The sequence below is a fragment of the Neovison vison genome, chromosome 13 (genome assembly GCF_020171115.1).
Source record: "Neovison vison isolate M4711 chromosome 13, ASM_NN_V1, whole genome shotgun sequence".
Lineage (NCBI taxonomy): Eukaryota > Metazoa > Chordata > Mammalia > Carnivora > Mustelidae > Neogale > Neogale vison.
The window spans coordinates 3,215,289-3,229,734 of NC_058103.1; the positions used below are offsets into that span (position 1 = coordinate 3,215,289).

Here is a 14,446-nt window from a genome sequence, read left to right on the forward strand (position 1 = left end):
ACGGGATTAACACAGAAACATCAGTTGTGTATCTACACAATAGTAATAAACAATCTAAAAAGGAAATTAAAAAAGCAATTCCATTTACAACAGCACTCAAAAGAATAAAATACCCAGGAGTAAATTTAACCAAGGAGGTAAAAGATTTGTCCACTGAAAACTACAAAACAGTTGGTGAGATTAAAGAAGACACAATTAAACAGCAAGACATTTGTTAGCTCCAAACAAGTCTGTGTACATGGATTAGCGACTTGATATTGTTATAATGGCAAAATTACCTGTTGGTTAATTTATGTGTTAACGTGACTGGACCATGGGGTGCCTAGATATTTGGTCAAACATTATTTCTAGGCGCTTCTGTAAGGGTGCTGGACGACACTGACATACAAATTGGCAGGCTGAGTAAAGCACGCTGTCCCCCCCCAGTATGGTGGGCATCAGCCAATCAGCCAGAGGCCAGAACGGAACAAAAAGGTGGACTCACCTCCAAGCAAGGAGGATTCTATCTGACTGACTTCAAACTGAGACATTGGCCTTTCTCCTCCCTCTGGATTTGAACTGAAATATCGGCTCTTCTGGATTTTGAGCCTGCCCGCCTCTGGACAGGAACTACACCATTGGCTCTTAAGGTTTCAGGCCTTCAGATTCAGGCTGGAACGAAGCCATTGGCTCTCCTGGTTCTCCAGCCAGCCAAATGACCCGCAGATCTTGGGCCTTGCTTGCCTCCATACCAGTAAGAGCTAATTCCTTATAATAAACATAGCTTTTTACACACGCATGTGCACACGCGCACACACAGGTTTTGTTCCTCTGGAGAACCCTAATACTCTACCCAAAGTGATCCACCGATGCAATGCAATCCCTATCAAAGCTCTAATGACCTTTCTTTGACAGAAATGAAAAATCTGATCCTTGAATTCATACGGAATTGCAAGGGACCGCAAAGAGCCAAGACAACATTGAAAAACAATGAAGTTGGAAGACTCACACTTCTCAAACTTACTACTTCGAAACTACAGTAATCATAACAGTGTAATACTGGGCATAAGGACAGACATACAGACCAACGAAATACAACTGAGAGTCCAGAAATAAACCCACACATCTATGGTTAAATGATTTTTCATAAGGATACCAAACCATTTAATGGCGGGGGGAAAAAACCAAAACGGTCTCTGGGACACTGGGAAGCACAGGCAGAAGATGAACCGGGAGCCTTAATATCACTCTCTACGTACAAACTAGGATCAAATGGGATTACCAACTGAAATGTAAGAGAAAAAAAGAAAACACTGGGGCAAATATTCATAACCTTGGGTTTGGCAAAGAATTCTTAGATATGACACCAAAAGCACAAGCAACAAAAGAAAAAATAGATAAACTGGACTCTACGAAATTAAAACTCCTCCGTGCACAGAAGGCTGCCATCAAGAATATGAAGTGATGGGCGCCTGGGGGGCTTAGTCGGCCAAACACCTGCCTTTGGCTCAGGTCATGATCTCTGGGTCCTGGGCACACACACCCAAAAGAACCGAAAACTCAAACACACGTACAGAGATGCTCATAGCAGCACTTTTCACAATACCCGTAAGGTGGAAACAACCAAAGTGTCTGTCGACAGAGGAATGGGTAAACATAACGTGCGATCTCCGCACACCAGGACATTATTCAGCCATAAAAAGAAATGAAGCGATGATACAGGCGAAACCGTGGATGAACCAGGAAAGCATTATGTTCAACGAAAAAGAACAGAAGCAAAAGAACACATACTGTGTGACCCATGTGTGAGAAACATATAGGTAAACAGAGAGAGACACAAAGCAGACTGGTCGCTGCCAGGGGTTGATGGAAAAAGCAATGAGGACTAACTGCTTCATGGGTATGGGGTTTCCTTTTGGGGGAATGACAATGTTTTGGAACCACACATAGGTTGTGGTTATATAACACTGTGAATGTACTAAATGGCATGAATTGTTCATTTTAAAATGGTTAGTTTTATGTTGTGTGAATTTTATGTCAATTTAAAAAAATAATGTTTAAAAAAAAAACCTGACCATCATGAGATATTACTTCACAGCCACTAGGATGACTATAATAAAAGAAAATGGAAAATTCCAAAGTGTTGGTGAGGACAGAAAAGAAACTGGAACCTTCCTACATGACTGGAGAGAATGCAAAATGGTGCTGGCACAGTAGCAAACAGTTTGTCAGTTCCTCAAACAGTTAAACAGTTACCAGTTGACCCAGAAATTTTATTCCTATGTCTATATCCAAGAGAATCAAAAACACATGTTTGCACAAAGACTTGAATGTGGATGCTCAAAGCAGCAATATTTATAATAAACAAAAAGTATTAATAGCCCCGGGGGGGGCACAGAAAGAGATAACCAGATAAATAAATGTGGTCTATTCACACAATATACTATTATTTCACTATAAAAACGAATGAAATACTGAGACATGCTACCACATGAATGAACCTTAAAAACATTGTGCTAAATAAGAAGGCAGAAACAGAAGGCCACATGCCACATAATTCCATTTACATGAAATATCCAGAATAGGCAAATCCAGAGACAGAGGGGAGATTAGGGGTTACAGAGTTTCTTTTGGGGATGAATGAAAATATTGTGGAATTAGATAGTGCTGATATTTTAAAACATTGTGAATATACTAAAAACCAATGAACTATACTTCAAATGGTTTAAGTAATTTTTTCTTGCTAAAAAACACAATATAGTATAATGTAATAACCCACTCAACAACTTCAAGTTTAAAAATAATAACAGCAGTAACAATGTAAAAAAAAAAGGCTAGCACATTTGAACCTGATATAATAGAATTCTATCCATACTTAGAGCCAAAGAATTTCATATCATTGTATGTATCTTAATAAAAAAATTAGAAGTTGTGGGGCCTCTGGGTGGCTCAGTCATTAAGCATCTGCCTTCAGCTCAGGTTGTAATCCCAGGGTCCTGGGATCCATCCTGGCATCGGGCACCCTGATCAGCGGGAAGCCTGCTTCTCCCTCTCTCACTCCCCCTGCTTGTATTCCCTCTCTTACTGTCTCTATGTGTCAAATAAATAAAATAAATAAAATCTTTACTAAAAAAAAAAAAAAAAAGTTAGGGGCGCCTGGGTGGTTCAGTGGGTTAAAGCCACTGCCTTTGACTTAGGTCATGATCCCGGGGTCCTGGGATAGAGCCCCACATTGGGCTCTCTGCTCAGCGGGGAGCTTGCTTCCTCCTCTCTCTCTCTCTCTCTCTGCCTGCCTCTCATCTCTGCCTGTATTTTTAAAAAGTTTTAAGTTGAGGGGCCCCTGGGTGGCTCAGTCACTTAAGCGTCTGACTCCTGATTTTCAGTTCGGGTCATGACCTCAGGATCCTGGGATCAAGCCCTATGTTAGACCCTGCATTTGGCGCAGAGCCTGCTTGAGACTCTCTCCCTCTGCCCCTCCCCGGCTCATGTGTGCTCCCTCTCTCTCTTCCAAATAAAACTTAAAAAAAAATTAAAAGTTGAGGGAGCCTGGGTGGCTCAGTGGGTTAAGCCACTGCCTTCGGCTCAGGTCATGATCTCAGGGTCCTGGGATCAAGTCCCACATCGGGCTCTCTGCTCAGCAGGGAGCCTGCTTCCCTCTCTCTCTCTCTGCCTGCCTCTCTGCCTATTGTGATCTCGCTCTGTCAAATAAATAAATAAAATCTTTAAAAAAAAAATTAAAAGTTGAGAGTGGTAAAGATACTAAAAGACACCAAAAAACTAACTTGAGCTAATAATGTTTTAAATCAAATAGAGAAATAAGGGGAAACAACTGGCCAAAGGATGAGTGCCAACGTCAACATGCCACACCCTGCAGAGCGCCCGTGCACATGGCACGTGGGCATCCACTGGGGCCGGCCAGACAGGAACAGCAGTATCTGGTGTGAGTACAGTTACAAAAGCTGATACCATGTTCAAAGGCCCCAAATGAAAAACCACTGTAAAAAGAAAGTTCCTACAAACACATTTACTAAAAATGCTAATTTTTTTCCACGATGGCACTTTCTAACCTGCAGCTGCATCGGGACATCCACACCAGGCTACAGACAGGCCAAGCCTCCCACTGCGGGCTCCACATGTAGCTGAGCACCAGAAGCAACAATGTTAGGAAAGTCACATCTTTGGAACTTTCCAAAATATGTGATGGTGAAAGCCTCTGATTAGGTTTCTTGATTTAAATATATCTTTATTTCATTTGCTTATATATGGGTATAAAAATAGTTAAATTCTACCTTAATTCTAAAATTTAGATGTGACAATTACAGGTTAATTAAATCCTGTAATATTTACAATAATTGTGTTGAAAAATAATGCAAACTCAGTCCGATACATTAGAGGTGGTGGAGGAAGGCTGACTTGGGCACAAGCGGACTAACGTCTGACAGGCCAGTCTGGGGAAGCAGCCTGGGGCTTCCCACCTCTGGAGCGGACACACGTGCCTCTGGTCAGCACGCCGGGCCACGCCAGTGATGAGAACCTGATGCTACCGCCAGCACCTCATCTCTTCATCATCAAGTGTGGGAAGAGGAGGTCTGCTTCCAAACACGTCAGGAAAAATGTTCTGCTGAACAGAAACAACAGATACACGAAGAAAAGAGAGCACAACAGAGACTATAAGGTAGGGAAGGGATGTGACTAAGAAATGGTGCCAGGGGAGTCCGGATTCTCTGGGAGCAGAAGAGAAGCCAAGAGTAGAAGCCACCGGGAAGCAGCCACTCTGGAGGTGTTGGCCAGGGCCGGCTCCAAGCAGCGGGGCCTGGCCGGGCGCCTGGCCTTCTTACCCCAGAACTCCCACTCCGCCATGTCCTCTGAGCGGAACCATTACTCTACTATTACATTATTTACTTTTGCTGCATGTTTAGGCATGAATTTATTGTATTTTGAGGCCATATGTTTATTCAAACGCAACAATCTCTACTCAGAAAAACCGTCCTTTTCACAGAATGTGGGTCTGCAGTCAGCTCGGCAGGAAGCCCCTCGCACAGCTGAGCCATCCCCAGACTTGGGGGCACAGCAAAGAGCCGGACTGGATTCCTCTGCCTTTCCTCTACGCCTTCATTGCTCCTAACGACTTCTCTTCCCTACTTGCGACTTCAGTTGAGCTACTTCCTACTCGGAGATTGGAAATTGGAAACCAAAGCACATCTGCTGACAAAAGGGTGTTCCAAGTACTGGAAAGCCCGGGGAAAACCAAAAAAGGGAAGCATCAGATAAACAGAGAAAATGGTTCCTGCCAGCACGCCAGTACTTCTCACAACGTGCATGCAGGACAATGAGCTCGACATCAAGCCCAGCAGGGCAATGAAAAGTATCATCTAAGTAATGCCAATAAAAAGAGAAGAGAGAAAACCAAAAACAGACAGGTGTGCCCTGCTGATTTAAAAAAAAAAAAGTTTTCTGGGAACCGTGTTTATGCCAACATTTCAGCACAGGCTCTTTTCACCATACCTGATGCCAAATGCTCTGCTGGGGGAGAGGGCCTGGAGCTGACACACGGGCCAAGTAAAGAAGACAGGAGAATCGAGAAGACTTGATTCTTCTCCAAACAAACAGGCAGATCATGACCATGTATGAAAAGCCCCACTTCAGAGAGACAGACAGGGGGTGGGGGGGGTGGCGATGAGGCCAGCCAGCCAGCCACGGGCTCACAGCTGGGAAAGAACCAGATTAAACCACAGCATAAAACTTGCTCTTAAATCCCTTGGGAAAACAGAGCTATGTGAGGCCCAGCACAGCCAGTATCCCTTGATTTAGGGATCCTTTTTAAAGCACTGATTCAACCCCGACTGTGCGAAGAAGCAGCGCCTAAGCCGCGCCTCTCCGGGCCCAGGGCCAGAGTCCTGCCATCTGGGAGGGAGACGGGCTGAGGGCCAGGGCATCCGACAAGCCAGAAAGAGCCAAGTCCAGGCGGACACGGCCCTGCGGCTGGGCCCGGACAGGAGGCCGAGGCAGCTGCACACGTGTGATAAGGTTCATTTCCTTGGAGCATCAACTTTACTTGAAAATATGAGTGAAGAACATAAAACATGGCCATATGAAGGACTGGGTTACAATATTTAAGTCAACCTTGAGAATAAAGCATGAGATTTTACAAGCACTGGCTCTTACGGCAATGCTGCCCCCCAACTAATCTCTCGGGCAGAGCCCCCAGTTCTGCCTAGGGTTTAAAGGCAGGCGCTGTTCGGGTGCTGACGTGGACCCCTCCCCACCACGCCCCCCGCACACTCATGCTGACCGATCGCAAAGGCCTCACCCAGCAGACCCGTCCACAAGCCTCCTCTCTGAGCTGCCAGACCACCTGGCTCTGTCTGCCCTGCTACACGGGCCCTTGTATTTAATGCAGCCAACATGGACTCTGCCCTTCTCGGTGCTTCCCGTTCCTATCCAACACATCCATGCGTCCGCCCCAACAACCTGCTCCCACCTCAGGGGTCGCCCCAGCAGAACCGTATCTGCCTCCTCATTCTGACTGAGACCTGCGGGCTCCAGCACTCCTGAGCTCACGCCCCGTCAGCACCACTTCTGTGGATACAGGGTGCACACTTGTTTTTTAAGATTCTATTTTTTTTTTTAAGTAATCTCCACACCAACACGGGGCTCACGATCAAGTGTCGCATGCTCCCGCGCGAGCCAGCCAGGCGCCCTGGGTGCGCGCTCTGTTGCTAGGGAGATGCTCTCAGATTCAGTTTACTTATCTGTAGTCTTTCAGCTAAAATAACCCACCTCAAGCTTCTAGTCCAAACCTCAAATTGCACACATCAGGAAAACCAGGCACAGACACGCAGTGTGCTTGCAAGGTCCCCAAATACTAAGAAATCGGCAGCTGATTAAAGAGCAAAATTGATGACATTCATACACAGGAGAAACATATAGACTAAAGCCAACATATTTTGAAGAATGAGCTTTTCTCCGTCCTACATCCAACGCGATGGAGTACTATACAGCTGCGCAGAAAGGAGTGAGGAAGAGCCCTGTACACTCCCGTGTGGGCCTCACCACCTGCTGTTTCTGCTCAGGAAACAACATGGAGGAAAGCTGTACCATATGCTACCAATCTCTAAGAAAGAGGACTGTGTGCACACACATACTTACACGAAAAATCAGTATGTGACCTACAGAGTAAAGAACAAACAAGGTATAAGGATTAGGAATGGAAGCCTGACTTCTGTAAATATTTAAATTAATTATTAAATTAAAATATTTAATTTTGATTTGGAAAAATGAAAATGTTTTATAACTTACAACAAAATTTTAAAAGAAGCTATTCCTTCAACTTCAAAAAAAAAATACAAATATGACTGTCTAAACAAATTGCTGGCACACTAAGGGGCTGGCTTGGTGGCCTTAAAACTTAATTTGGCAAATTAGGTATACATCTCTAGGGATATAGGCTCTAAGGATAAAAAAAAAAAAAAAACTACAGAAAACTCCAAACTGTTTTCAGGAATCATACTATTGGTAATACATTGGTACTGTTATTCTAAAACTATCACGTAGATTTTATAGGATAAAACAAGTAATGATGCTGATGCTATTAGGAACCAAGGTTTTCAGTATTAGAGAAAAGATACATCAATATAAACACAAAGAAGTAAAAACCAAATAATACTAAATTTGAAATAAACATCAGTATGAACTCATGTTATTTGCACTTAAAAAGCACATTTGCCAGGCTGTCCTTCCAAAAGACCTGGAAACAATAACCAGCCCTACAAAAGGGAACCAGAGCTGTTCGGAGAAAGAGGCAATGCCAGGTGTGAGGCAAAAATGTGTTTAGCAGGAATCTGGAACGCGTTAGCGCAGCAGCGAAAGCAAGGGAAGGAAGAGTGCGGGGCCCACGAAAGGACAGAGGAGCGTACTCAGCGAGGCGCAACTGGCCACGGCGGCTCGACGTGAGCATCCGTGAGAATCCTAACTGCAAAGGATTTAAACGGAGCCCAGAGATCTACGTTCCTGACTTTGGCACGCTACTGCAAACAGTCAAGGGTCACTCTGGGAGTGGCCGCAGAACCATCTCATTGTCTGGAGACCTGATAAAGCGAAAGAACGGCATCGACCCTCCCTTCCTATTTGAACTGTCCCTTAGGGTAACCAAATACTCACCGACGGTAAGTTTCTATCTATCCAAATATTTCAGCTACTCAAGGCCAAGCGAATGACCAAGCGTGAACAGCGTCATTTCATGACCTCCGGGGACTGCAGCCAGGCACTGAGCAGCGCTGGCCCCGAGCCACGACGACACGCTGAGGGCTCCACTGAAGGACGTGCGGTCCCAGGCTGGGGCGGGCCACAGCCACGGATCCACCTGCCACGTCACAGGAGATGCAGAGGACAGAAGACCACGCTCAGTAGAGAGCGCAAAAGTCAACACGGGGAAACCTCGGCCTACGAACACGCAACTGAGAAAACGCACGGAAGAAAAGGGACGGGGAGGGGCCGTCGGGGGATAGAAGAGGCCCAAGGGGCACACGGCTTGCTGCCATCACTGCTCGAACCCCGCTCCACACAAACTAAAAAACTCAGACAGCAGAGCAAAACTGAGTGGGCCTGCGGTTATGAGTGATTTTTAAAATAGTTTTCTTTATACTTAGAATTTATCAGAAATAGTTATATATAGGGGCGCCTGGGTGGCTCAGTGGGTTAAAGCCTCAGACTTTGGCTCAGGTCATGATCCCAGGATCCTGGGGTCAAGCCCCGTGTCAGGCTTTCTGCTCAGCAGGGAGCCTGCCTCCCCCCACCCCCGCCTGCCTCTCTGCCTACTTGTGATCTCTGTCTGTCAAATTTAAAAAAAAAAAAAAAAGAAAGAAAGAAAGAAATAGCTATATATTAAAACTCACTTTGGATGCAACTATTTCAAACCCATTTTATATTCATTTTACTGTTCTAACATAGTAAAGAGTTCTTAATTTCAAGTATAAAGTGCTACTCAATCACAAATTAGAGACCAAAACAGAGTACTTTGTTTCCTTTCAAACTCCTAGAGAACAATGGTTAGGGAGCAAACAGTTCAAGCATCAAAAGCTGCAATCTGGGGCGCCAGGGTGGCTCAGTGGGTTAAGCCTCTGCTTTCGGCTCAAGGTCACGGTCTCAGGGTCCTGGGATCAAGCCTGCATCAGGCTCTCTGCTCAGCAGGGAGCCTGCTACCCTCTCTCTCCGGCTTTCTCTCTGCCTACTTGTGATTTCTCTCTCTGTCAAATAAAATTAGAAAAAAAAAAATTTTTTTTTAAAGATTTTATTTATTTATTTGACAGAGAGAGATTACAAGTAGGCAGAGAGGCAGGCAGAGAGAGAGAGGAGGAAGCAGTCTCCCTGCGGAGCAGAGAGCCCGATGTGGGACTCGATCCCAGGCCCCTGAGATCATGACCCGAGCTGAAGGCAGCGGCACTGAGCCACCCAGGCGCCCCGAAAAAAATTTTTTTAAAAAGCTGCAATCTGAGCTGGGAAGGCCTCCCTGCCCTCGGTAAACGTCCTGCTGCGGAGGGCAGGCCTATAAGGCAGAAACCCCTAGCCCTGCCCCGGGTTTCAAACACATTCATCATTACTGGGCCATCAGGTGTAATGAGGATTATTCTCAAAGTGTAATGCCTGTTTAAAAAAATGAGAAATAAAAATAAGGTTAGAGACACACCGAAATACGGTGCCATGTGTGCGGCAGTTACTCAAATAGGCCTGTCACAGAGGAAACTGCTAAAGCCAAAAATGAGTAAGTTCAGGATGTTTCAATCACTTTATTTTTAAGAAAAAGCAAACAAGTTCCAGCTGCAAAAAGAAATCTATATAAATTAAAATTTTCCAGAGACGTACCTGTGTGTCATATGCTGTGAGGAAGATACAGCAAAGTGCGGTCTGGGAGGAAGAGACTTCGGTAAAGAAAGAAGCAAAGCAGTGCCGATCTTACCCTTCTTCGAGGAGCGTGGTGGGGTCTCTTACCTGGGGAGTAATAATAATACTGGGTCAACTCCATTGGGAACATTTTTAAATGTTTTAAAAATAGAATTTCAAAAATGTAAATTAAAAAAAATGATCAAGAAAGAAGTTTAGGTGGTGGCTCAGTTGGTTGGACGACTGCCTTCAGTTTGGGTCATGATCCCGGAACTCCGGGATCGAGTCCTGCATCGGGCTCCCGGCTCTATGGGGAGTCTGCTTCTCCCTCTGACCTTCTCCTCTCGTGCTCTCTCACTCTCTTTCTCAAATAAAAATTTTTAAAAATCTTTAAAAAAAAAAAAAAAAAAGAAAAGAAGTTTAAAGAAAACTTTTTGGGGCGCCTGGGTGGCTCAGTGGGTTAAAGCCTCTGCCTTCAGCTCGGGTCATGATCTCAGGGTCCTGGGATCGAGTCCCGCATCGGGCTCTCTGCTCAGCAGGGAGCCTGCTTCCCCCTCTCTCTGCCTGCCTCTCTGCCTGCTTGTGATCTCTGTCTGTCAAATAAATAAATAAAATCTTTAAAAAAAAAAAAAAAAAAGGAAAGAAAAGAAACCATTTTAACCACTCTATAGAAACATGTGTTTTGGATTTTCCACATTACGGTTTATGTGGACACAAATTACAAAGTCTGGATATCTTCAGACTATTTTAATTTTAAAATAACTTTTATCATGAAGTACTGCACACACACACACAAAGCACGGTCAACACCTATGTTCGGTACACAAACACTAGTCCAACAACCATCCAGGCCAAGGATGGAACAAACACTGCTGAAACCCCGAAACGGCAGGGTACCTCTCTCTGACCCCCTCACCCCCACCCCCACCTTCTGCCGTGAGCAGCAAGTATAACCTTTATGGTTATCGCTTTCTTACCTTCCTTTAGATGCAGCATCTAGGCACGCCACACTGATACAGAATATTTTTGCCAAAATTTGTAATTTATATACACAGAATTATATTGTATATACTCTTTCTTTTTTTTTTTTTTTTCCACTCCACCTCTGGGGCTGTACCTGGTATTTATTTTCATTGCCGTGTAGCACACCATTGTGTAAAAATACACTAATTTACTTATCCATTCCCCTGTCCCTTGGGTAGTTTCTGCCTTGGAGCAAAGACACTTTGAAGAGATCTCCGTGGCACAGCCATTTTAAGCACAGTGAGCATGTATTTCTCTGGTGTACAGACCTAGAAATGGGATACACCTTTGCTACATAAAGCCAAACTATTTCCCAAAGCAGTTGTAACAATTTATACCCCCATCAGAAGTGTATGAGAGTGTTTCTGGTGCTCAACTACTTCAACAAGACTTGTCCAGTTTTTTAATTCTTGCTAACTGAATGGCTGTATAGTGGTACCCTAAGAATTCTTCACTACGTCGAATTTTAAAATTATTTTGAATAGGGGCGCCTGGGTGGCTCAGTCCATTAAGCGTCTGATTCTTGATTTTGGTTCAAGTTATAATCGTACAGTCGAGCTCTGCTTTGGGCTGTGTGCAGGGTGTGTGGCCTGCTCAAGATTCTCGCTCTCCCTCCCCCTGCCCCTCCCCTACTCTCTCTTTCTTTAGCTCTTAAAATTTTTTTTTTTAACATTTACATTTCTTACATTTGTAAAAATTTTACATCTGACAATTGCTCCAATGCAATTTTTTTTTTTTTTAAAGTAGGCTCCAAGGCCGGCGTGGAGCCCAGCATAGGGCTGGGACTCAGGGCCCTGAATCAACACCAGCGCTGAGGTCAAGAGTCAGACACCCCTGCCACAATGCACTTTTAATTTTGCAACAAGCTCCTTCCTGTTCATCTCTCCAGCAGCTACTGGGCTACCACTTCTCATCAGGCTTAATGAACTCCCTCATCTCAGTCCACCAGCTTCCAGAGACACGGACTCCGACCCCCAGGCACAGGCAGACGTGTGCCGGTCAGGCCTGGCCATTGCGAGCCTCCTTCCTTACACCCTGGCCAGAGCTGGTTTCTGTGAACACACGGAGTCAAATTAATGAAGTCTTTTCTTCCTCCTCTGGGACTACAAGATTCTCTTTCCCAAAGAACTCAATCATGTGGAAAGCCATCTGCCAACTAGGACTACCTATCCTGGACTTTGTGTGAGCAAGAAAAGAACCTGTTTATGATAAGCTATTTATTTTGTCACAGGACCTACAGTGGCCCACTGTGAAACGATACTCTGGTCCTGCTTTTTGCCTTAAAATATATTTTGTCTAATACTACACATTCTTGTTCTCAGTGTTTGCATGGTTTATTTTTGTCATCATTTTACTTTCAACATTTCTGAATTCCTTTAAATGAATCTCTTGTAAACAGTATATAGTTGGATTTTTAAAAAATATTTTTAAAAATCTTGGTATCTTTGCCTTTAAATGGAAATTTACTCTATTTACCCTGGAAGCCAACCCGCAGATGTAGATTTGCTTCTGCTATTTTACCAGGGGCTATCCGCCTGCTTTAGGAATGTTATCCTAACTCCTCTTCTCTGTAATCTAGAAGCTACGGGTTCTGTTTTCGCTCTTTTAATGATTACTTTAGAAATTACAATGTGCGGCTTCTTCTCACGGCCCTATCCTGACCCTTCGCCCAGGCAGCAAGGACTTGAAAGTGTTAACTCCACCCAACGCACGTCCAGCCTATGTCCCACCACTGCGTGTTTACACAGGTTCACTACTTTGTCCCCGTTAACATTTTACATAACCTTCAATCGTTGTGGTTAGAGAGAGAATCCCTTCCTTTCTCCTACTGACTTCTCACTCCAAGTGCCGTGTGGCTCTCAGGGCCGGTGTCAGGAAACCAGCTGCTGTTCCTCTGTGTAATCATGTGCTTCGCGGCCCTGTGTTTGCGTGTGGATTTCTTTTTACTTAGGATATCTTGTCAGTCATTTGTTGAACGTCTTACCATTGTGGTTTGCCGCATTTCAACTTTCTGGAGCGATTTCAGCCATTATCTTTTTAAGCACTGCTGCTGCCCTGGCCCTCACCTCTCCTTCTAGAGCCAATTATATGAGCCTCGGTCCCTACTTCCTGTGTCTCCTGCCTTCCCTTTGTGCTTCCCACATTTCCATCTCTGTGCTTCTCGTTTTTCTGTGTTTGATATGTTACGCTGGTGGATTACAGGGATTGATTTTCCAGTGTTAAGCCAATTTTTCACTCCTGAGATAAACCTCACTTGATCATTATGTAATATCCTTTTTATATGTTTCTATATGGATTCTATCTGCTACCATGTATGGAAGATGTGTGTAAGACTAATGCACTTGGTGGCTTTGCTTTACTGTAATGTTTTTGTCTTGTCTTCCTTTCAGTCCAGCGCTGGCTCACAGAATGAGACAGGAAACATTCCCTCCTCATTTTCAGAACCCTGAGATCATGAATGGAGCCAAAGGCAGACATTTAACTGACTGAGCCACTCAGGCGCCCCAAAGGATTTTCGTTACCAATTCAATTTCTTTAGTAAATACAGAATAATGAAAGTTACAAATTTCTTCTTGAGTTAGCTTTGATGGTTTGTGTTTTTCAAAAAATGTTTTTAAGTTGTCAAATTTAGGGGCACCTGGGTGACTCAGTCTTTTAAGTGTCTGCTTTCAGCTCAGTGATCCCAGGGTGTTGGGATCAAGTCCCACATTGGGCTCCTTGCTTGGCGGGAAGCCTGCTTTTCCCTCTCCTGCTCTCCCTGCTCGTGTTCCCTCTCTCACTGTGTCTCTGTCAAACAAATTAAAAAAAAAAAAAAGTCATTTATTGGTATAAAATTATTCACAATTTTACTCTTACTACCCTTTCAATGTCTTTAGGGTCTGTAGTGGTACCCTTTTTTACATCCCTCATATTGGCATTAATGTTTCCTTCTTCTCCTACCCATGATAGATATTTGTGGATATGACAGCGATCTTTAACTTATCATAGTTTACCTGCAAATTCTATTATGCTACTTTAAGTACAGGGATAACATATTTCCATTTCTCTCCTCCATCCTTTGTGCTACTGTTTTCATTTATTTACCTCTACAAGTATTATAAGACCCATCATATATTGTTACTTTTGCCTTTTTTTTTTAAAGATTTTATTTTAATATTTATTTGACAGACAGAGATCACAAGTAGGCAGAGAGGCAGGCAGAGAGAGGGGGAAGCAGGCTCCCCGCTGCAGAGAGCCAGATGCGGGGCTCGATCCCAGGACCCTGGGATCATGACCCGAGCCGAAGGCAGAGGCTTTACCCCACTGAGCCACCCAGGCGCCCCTGCCTTATTTTTTTTTTTTTTTTTTAAGATTTCACCTATTTATTTGACAGAGAGAGAGATCACAAGTAGGCAGAGCAGCAGGCATAGAGGGAGAAGCAGGCCTCCCGCTGAGCAGGGAGCCCGATGCAGGGCTCGATCCCAGGACCCTGAGATCATGACCTGAGCTAAAGGCAGAGGCTTAACCCACAGAGCCACCCAGGGGCCCCAACAGCCTTTTAAAAAAAAAAAAAAAAAAAAAAAAA

The 14,446-nt window shown here is 44.3% G+C and overlaps 1 protein-coding gene across 4 annotated transcripts in view; it reads right to left on the minus strand.

The window, feature by feature from the left end:
* Nucleotides 1-14,446, minus strand: part of TRAF3 (TNF receptor associated factor 3) — a 114,144-nt gene that overhangs the window by 44,547 nt on the left and 55,151 nt on the right. For 3 of the 4 annotated variants that reach the window (XM_044231736.1, XM_044231733.1, XM_044231734.1), the window contains exon 2: nucleotides 9,841-9,966. The exons of the other annotated variant lie outside the window; for it this stretch is intronic. The gene's annotated coding sequence lies outside the window, so the exon portion shown is untranslated. The remainder of the gene's footprint in view (nucleotides 1-9,840; nucleotides 9,967-14,446) is intronic. 4 annotated transcript variants of the gene reach the window in all.